This window comes from Corythoichthys intestinalis, chromosome 16 (genome assembly GCF_030265065.1).
Source record: "Corythoichthys intestinalis isolate RoL2023-P3 chromosome 16, ASM3026506v1, whole genome shotgun sequence".
NCBI classification, from domain to species: domain Eukaryota; kingdom Metazoa; phylum Chordata; class Actinopteri; order Syngnathiformes; family Syngnathidae; genus Corythoichthys; species Corythoichthys intestinalis.
The window spans coordinates 38,004,637-38,012,748 of record NC_080410.1 but is presented as its reverse complement, the minus strand read 5'-3'; the positions used below and the strand labels follow the sequence as shown (position 1 = coordinate 38,012,748).

General features: G+C 39.7%; 1 long non-coding RNA gene across 1 annotated transcript; it reads left to right on the top strand.

Annotated features, from left to right (window-relative positions):
* The first annotated feature begins 216 nt into the window (after nt 1–216).
* LOC130932095 (uncharacterized) lies at nt 217–835 on the top strand. The gene is made up of 3 exons (XR_009067356.1): nt 217–263; nt 426–576; nt 646–835. It is a non-coding gene; the product is annotated as an uncharacterized LOC130932095 (long non-coding RNA).
* Nucleotides 836–8,112: the final 7,277 nt, after the last annotated feature.

The window sequence follows — 8,112 nt, the reverse complement described above, 5'->3', positions numbered from 1 at the left end:
ACTTACAACAAGACACCTTCTGTTACGCGCCGCCGTAGGCGGCATTGATTCATGTCAGTTCATATCCTGTTTTATTTTGGTGGGTTCCCTTTTGTTGCTCAGTGTTACCTTTGTCAGTCTTGTCTTGCCTTCCCCTTAATCACCTGAGTGCCCACACCTGTGTATCATTAGCACTAGGCCTTAAATTCCCCTCTTTTGCCTTGTCTTGTGCCAGTGCGTTTTTCTTGTTAGAGAAGCTGTGTGAAGCTAAGGCTCCATCTCCAGTAAGTTTTGTTCTTGTCATGTTTTATTTCAAGTCTACATTGCCGAAGATTTTATGTTGTTACTTTGATTTCATTCGGACCTTGAAGCTGGCCTGTTAAATGCCAGTAAAATAAAAGTCATTGAGAACTGCATCTTTCGTCGTCTCTTGCATTTGAGTCCAGCCGTGTGTGCCCCGCCCGTGACACCTTCTGCCAAGGATGGCCCACCACAGGATGATCAGGCCCGGGTGTGTGGTGTGCGGTGGCACCACGCAGTCGTTTGGCAGCCCATGTTGCATCTTTACCGTTCCAACCACAGCCAGTGACTGCTCTGGTATGCTGTAGTGGCAAGTTCTTTAACTGCCTTCTGTTGTTCCTGCACTCTGATTCCTACTTCCTTCAGAAGCCTTGTGGTAGACCCGGCTACAAACCCACCACAACCGACCTCCACTGGACACTCCTTCACATTTCAGCCCCTCCTTTCTGCATTATCTACTAGATCGGCATATCAGAATCTCTTACGTTCAAATGCTTCTTTGATGGCATCTTCCCATGGGATGGTCAGTTCAACGATGAAGAAACACCAGCAAGACTTGGACCAGAGGACTAGGACCGGGCACAGGTAAGAATCAGCTCCTTATCACTGGTTACGATACGGCTTGCTTTTTATTCATTCGCGCAGCTTCACAGTCGTTTAAACAGTATGGTTGCTGTGCTTCTCCAGAGTTGAGAGTGCATTGTTTCACTACAGTGAAACGAGACAAGTCATTGGCTATAGGCTAGGTTTGTACCCGCCATCGGACACCGTGCGTCTCTGGGTGTCTTTGGGCAGTGGGCGGGGCTAGGCTAGCCCAGATGCTCTGCTTCTCTGCATAATGATTGGGTGATCTTTTTTAGACTGAATCCCTTTTAAAAATGAGCGAATCAGTGATCTTTTCGTATTAACATCCTTATTATCCTAGTGAAATTTCTTTGTTAAAAATGACTAGTGAAAAATCAAGGTTCTATTTGTTTCTTATATATGGCGGAAAACACTCAGGTGACTTGAAGTTCCGCTCTGAGACTCCCAATTTGGCCAAATTTCAAAATTGTCAAATACGCATGTGTGATATTCATTGGAAAGCTTAAAATCTCAATTTTCTGGGGGAAGAAAAATTTTGAACTGGAGGACATTTAAAAAAATAAAAAAATAATAAAAATAAACAGCAAAACCTTATCTGGAGGTGAGAGCACGATATTATCACGTACTTACCTTGTTTTGATCCAAAAAGTCCATGTAGCATGTATCACTGAGTGTCAAGACACAGCTCTGAATGGCTACAGAAGGACTTTTTGGGGATTTTATGGGTGAAACATGGTAATATAACAAGGGTCCGGATGCAGAAATCGCAGACATCGGGGAGTGGTCGAGATTTTCTTTTTCACATATTTACCCTTTTTTTATTTTATATTTTTCAATTTTCTTAGTTCGGATCGATTATCATCTAACTCATCGGAGAAAATGCGACAGTAACAAAAAACAAACAATTGTATTTTTTGTTTGTTTGTTTGTTTAAGCGATAGTTATGAGGTACATATCCGTGACTTTTTTACAGACACCACGGGGTGGCGTGGTTCAGTGGTAGAGTAGTTGTCCCCCAACCCAGAGGTTGTGGGTTCGATTCTCCGCCCTGATGAACTCTCCTAAGTGTCCTTGAGCAACATACAGAACCACACGTTGCTCCTGCGTCACCAGTAGGTGGATGATGAGATAGTGTAATGCGCTTTGAGCACCTTCAAAGGTGGAAAAGCACTATATAAGTATAATACCATTAACACCGTTTGCTTTTCATTGTGACGTCATTTGTTTAGAAGTTTAAAATATGTGAGTAAATCTTTTAAAGTGTGTTTTTTTTTTTAACAAAATATTAGACATCAATAAATGATTCTAAGCTAAAAATGACAGACATTTTGAAAAATAAATATAATTAATTACCTTCGTTTTATGGCTGGGTTGAAACAAAAGCGGTTGTGCGACGTCTGTAAACTGGGGTTTCCATGGTAAAATGGACAAATTAAAAATAGTTCCGGGGCTTAATGCTCCATGAATCTGCTATGGCAGCATATAGACATATTGTTATATCAAACACAACAGTTGTTTTGGCTTAAAATACAGCAGTTTCTTTAAAAGAGAAGTGCAAGAGCAGAAACTGCTTTTTCAGTCTTGTCTGTGTTTTCCGCCATATAAATTGTAGCTGCTTGTGTTTGGAGACTTGACTTCTGGCACTCTAGTTTTTTTCCCTACTGAGCAGCGAGTGCCACTCAGCCGCCCAACCATCATAAAGCACCCACAGGCAGACACACTTTGACCTTCATTGAAAGACCAGCATCCGCTCCTAGTAGATAGACAATATAAAAATACCCACCAGGCATACATTCCTTATATTCATTAAAACACACTTAAATGTATACCCATATTTGAACACAAATTGGATGCTGCTTTATCCTAGCCTCCATGTCATAACCTTCACTCAGATTGTAATATTCATGATGAAAACAAGAGCGCCACTTGTTTAACAAATAATTAATTTGGTGTGAAAGGCACTTTAAGGTAACAATGGCCCTCCTCTCCATCACGATGCATTTTTATGATTTCGAAATCCACAACGTTTTACCACACAGAAACGTATCTGCATGAGAAAGGACAATCAGACCTCCATGGTTTGTTTATGGTCTCGGGGATAAATATTCCAAAGCTTCACCTGCACGTTTTCACTTGAAGCCCACCTCCTAGGGAGGTTTTCATCTTGTTGCGGGGGACCCTTCGTTTCTTGACTTTCTGCAACACAGCAACATTTATATTTCAGCGGCTGCATATGAATTATGCACAGCAAAACGGTGAGAAAGGATTTAATGATGTCTCGCCGGTGCAAAGCAGAGATAGGGCCCGTCTAGGCTGCCGGATTGGGGATGTCGACTCCACCTCATCCCGAAGCTGCAACGCCATTTCAGGTTAGCAGTCTGCGCGCAGTGTTGGGCGAGGACCTTGGCTTCCGACCCTGTCAGAATATTGATCGACGCTGACATCTGGTGTAATGACTCTTTGTCAGCCAAGAAGCGAGCGGACGGGCCCGATTCGGGGTCGTATCGCGCAGTGACTTTTAATTAATAGTCCTCCGCCATCTCCTTTTGACCTCGTCATCTGCAGCTCGTAGTTGATTTTGTGTCAGAGTCGGAACGCCTCACCACGATACAGACGCACACGCACTGGTGCAAATGTTGTAATTGTGATTTTTGAATACATACTGGATCGGGAACTTGGCTCCTCCATTAAAAGTTAAGCAGGTTCAGTCATGTAAAATGTCTTCAAGCTGAGTTCAGGAATTGTCATGTAGAGCATGAATTATAATTCATTGTTAAATATTTATCCACCTTCTGACTGTCAAAAATTGAAAAATAGAAAATACATTATTTCAATGTTATTTCATTTTACTTTCCACAATTGAATAACTTGGAAAATAGTACACATACTGTGTATCACAAAAGTGAGTACACCCCTCGCATTTCTGCAGATATTTAAATATGTCTTTTCATGGGACAATACTGACAAAATGACACTTTGACACAATGAAAAGTAGTCTGTGTGCAGCTTATATAATAGAGTTAATTTATTTTCTCCTAAAAATAACTCAAAATATAGCCATTAATATCTAAACCCCTGGCAACAAAAGTGAGTACACCGCATGAGAACTACGAACATCCCTAAATGTCCACTGCTTGTCATTTTCCCTCCAAAATGTCATGTGACTCGTTACAGGAGTGTTGTCAGCATTGCTGCAGAGATTGAAGAGGTGGGGGAGTCACCCATCTAGTGCTTAGACCATACGCCGTACTCTACATCAAATTGGTGTGCATGGCTGTCACCCCAGGAGGAAGCCTCTTCTGAAGACTGTACACAAGAAAGCCAGCAAACAGTTTGCTGAAGACATGTCAACAAGGCATATGGATTACTGGAACCATGTCCTATGGTCTGATGAGACAAAGATTACCATATTGGCCCGAATATGAGAAGGCCCTGATTATAAGACGACCCGCTCTTTTTCAAGACTCAAGTTTTGAAAAAGACTTTTTGAAAACCAAATTAATTTTTATACAGAAAATATAATTACAGTACATCTGGAAAAAAAAGATTATTACAATATATTTGAGAGAAAAAGCATGTTATTTTGCCTCATTCAAATCTTAATATCTGAACATTTAAATATGTAAACTGAAGTGCAATCACATTCGTAAATGAATGGCTTCTGGTTTTTGAAATGTAAATAACCAATCTATTGTGATAAAACAACAAAATTGCAATAACTGCATTAACCATCAAAGTGAAGTCTAACTGTAACTTCAGTCTTGAAACAAATCTGAATCAGGAAAAACATTGCAATAAAATAATTCAAACTGGTTAAACTTGAGAGTAGCTGAGATCTTCTGTCATGACAGAACATCGCTTCAAAGATATCTGGCGCCATCTAGCGTCGTGAATGGGTATGATGTCTAGACAGTTAATATAAGACGACCCCCACTTTTTCAGTCTTAATTCAATGCAAAAAAACACCATCTTATATTCGGGCCAATACGGTAATTTGTTTGGTTCCGATGGTCTCAAGAATGTGTGGCGGTGACTAGGTGAGTACAAAGATAAGTGTGTCAGGCCTACAGTCAAGCATGGTGGTGGGAATGACCCCCCCCCCCCCCCACCACCACCACCTCTTCAATCTCTGCAGTAATGCTGACAGCTTTCCTGTAATGAGTCACATGACATTTTGTAGGGAAAATGACAAGCAGTACTCAATTTGGACATTAAGGGATGTACAGTACATAGTTCCCATGCGGTGTACTAACTTTGTCGCCAGGGGTTTAGATATTAATGACTGTGTTTTGAATTATTTTGAGGGGAAAATAAATTAACTCTATTATATAAGATGCACACAGACTACTTTTCATTGTGTCAAAGTGTCATTTTGTCAGTGTTGTCCCATGAAAAGATATACTTAAATATCTGCAGAAATGCAAGGGGTGTACTTACTTTTGTGATACACTGTACTTACACAGGACAATGATCGCTACAGTATTGTTGATTTTTGCACTGAACTAGATGAACCAATAACATGTTTGTGTTAGTTTGCATAGTTAAAGGTCTTTGAAGGAAGTATTAATTTCGTTTATTTATTTATTTTTTGGTGCAAATTTTGTGTTTCGATGTGCCTCATAAAATGCCAGAAAATTAAACAAACAAATAAATAAATAAATGTATTTAAAAAATTTGAGCATTTTGGTTTTCTTGATTAAAAAAATAGATACAAACAATCCAGACTAACAGCTAAAAAGTCCACATCCCGTTTTTGAAATCCAACATAATCCAATTCCACTGAATTGCTTCCTTACTAATTGTGCACTCACACACGTTCCACTCGCAATGAACCTTTTGATTGGCTGAGCGACGTCCCTTGGGAGGTGCTTAACATACATGCCACTGCTTTGTGTATTTCATGTCGTGTTCGTTGAAACGGACCTAATTGGTCTTCTGTTGTTGAATCGCCCTCTTTCGACCAGATATGATTTGGCAAACAAGACCATTACTGTTCAGTATGCTTTATGAAAAGCCCCGTTTGCATTTGTAAGCCTTCTAAAACAACAGAGGGTCTGTTTGAAGTAAAATATATTTTAAAATACGCCAACATTTTACATCCATGAGGTGTTATTTACTCTTCACTCGATCACATTGTTAAATGAGGTCTTGAAATCCATTGCCAAAAATGAAAGGATTCATCTGTAGTATATTTAAAAACCGAAATACATGCAGGATTTAGTAGGCACTGTAGTTAAGTAGTAGAGATTACTTTTTTTAAGCACTAGGTTTTGTTCATTTTCCAGAAATCTGCAGTGACAATTCTGCCCAAGCAAATGTAATGTGCAATAACAGAGTAGTTTACAAATAACGACAATGGAAATTTTGCCACCAAGATTTACCGAACACTATTGTTGTTTTTGGCAGCCCTTTTAATTTTTTGATTTAGACTTACCCCTAATTCATCACGGTTATTACCGTAATTTTTGAACTATAAGCCGCCATCCACCAAATTTGATACGGGAACTTTGCTTGACATGGGCATTTGTTCATAGATAAGCGGCACTGGACTATAATCCGCAGCTGTAATCACTGTATTATGGGATATCTACACCAAAAGATACAGTATTAACCGATAATACTTTTTTTTTTTTTTACTGTGGCATCATAAGACTGTCATAAGACCAAATGAATCACCTTGAAGCTTTGAACTAATTGGCTGAAAAGTTTCATTGCGTCAAGAAGCTTCATTTGGCCATCACTGCTCCCTTGGTGGAGACAGTCAACCTCTTCTGTCACCACTGTTGTTGACCAACATGCCTCCTAGCATGCATTGTAGCGCTGCAGAAGTAAATAACAATCAAAATTCATGTTCTGTGCTAATTATATCTTCAGTTCCTGTTCCAGTTGTTTCATTAATTTCTAGTTATGTAGTTAGGTCACACTTTATTTGACAGTAGCGCTATAAGACTGTCATAAGACCATCATAATTATGAAATGACTCTGCCATGAGCATTAAATAGAATACGACATGAGAAAAAAAGTCTTAAATAGCATTATTATGTGAATTAGAATCATATTTTGAGACGATTCGACTATATACAACAATTTAGCAAAGCATAGATGACGAGAAATAAGTCTTTTAATCTGCCGGTTAGACACGTCTTCCATTATAGGGCTCAAGCGTCCCCAACAGGTGGATGACGTCAGCGGGAGACTGGGCTCATCGGTTTTACTATACAGCCCATTGAGGGGGAATTATTCAGAATGAGGAAAACGCGACGAAGAGAGCCACAAAATGTCATTGTTTCAGTCTCTCTACTCCAATATTTTTACAAGATATTCTTTTTATCCAAGTATTTTTCCCCAATAGCTAAATAAATGGCTTGAGAAGGACCAGTCAGCCCGTCGAGGGGGAACTATTCACAACGAGGAAAACGCGACGAAGAGATCTGCAAAATGTCATTGTTTCTGTCTCTTTACTTCACTTTTTTTACAGGATATTCTTTTTATCCAAGTATTTTCCCCAACTGCTAAATAAATGGCATGATCATGACAAATAACATGTCTTGTGCTAAATGGAATATGAAATTTAAAAAATGCACTTATTCAGGACGACATGGCAAAATTACTCCATAATGGTCAAAACTGTCGACTTCACCTTTACTGTCGAACCTCCCGAACGATATTTTATGACACCTAAATCAGACATATGTCATTTTCCTTCCCCGGCTTCGGAGAATGTAAACAAACCAAGAGGTGTGACAGCTAGCTGACATGCTAACCCTAACCGAGTGATGTTTCAAAGTCTTCGAAGCGGAAAATCACACATAACTAGCCCGGATTATTTGACATGACGACTGGGTTGTCGTTCATCTTCGCGGATTGGCAAACCGCTCATTACAGCTCGTTCCCCGGAGGAGGGCGGCTACAGTTGTTGTGCAGCTAACGTGCAGCTAATGTACATGAGGAGAGCTTTTTACATGCCTATCAATGATCAAACGTAAGTAGTCCTTTATTTAAAGAAAGTTTGTTGTGTTTACTTTGTAATCGCTGTATTCGTATTTGACATAATACAAAACAGGATGATTACGCACTTCCTTGTAAATCCAATGGTCCCACAGTAGTAGGGCTTGTTTTGGCCAATATCCACGGTGAATGGGAACCTTTTGAAACTCCAAAAAGGCGCACACGCCTCTCCCTCATACAGCAAGATTTTTCTGTAGCCGTTTGGCTGGCGTGATGCGAAAAATAAACGTATTAATCCGA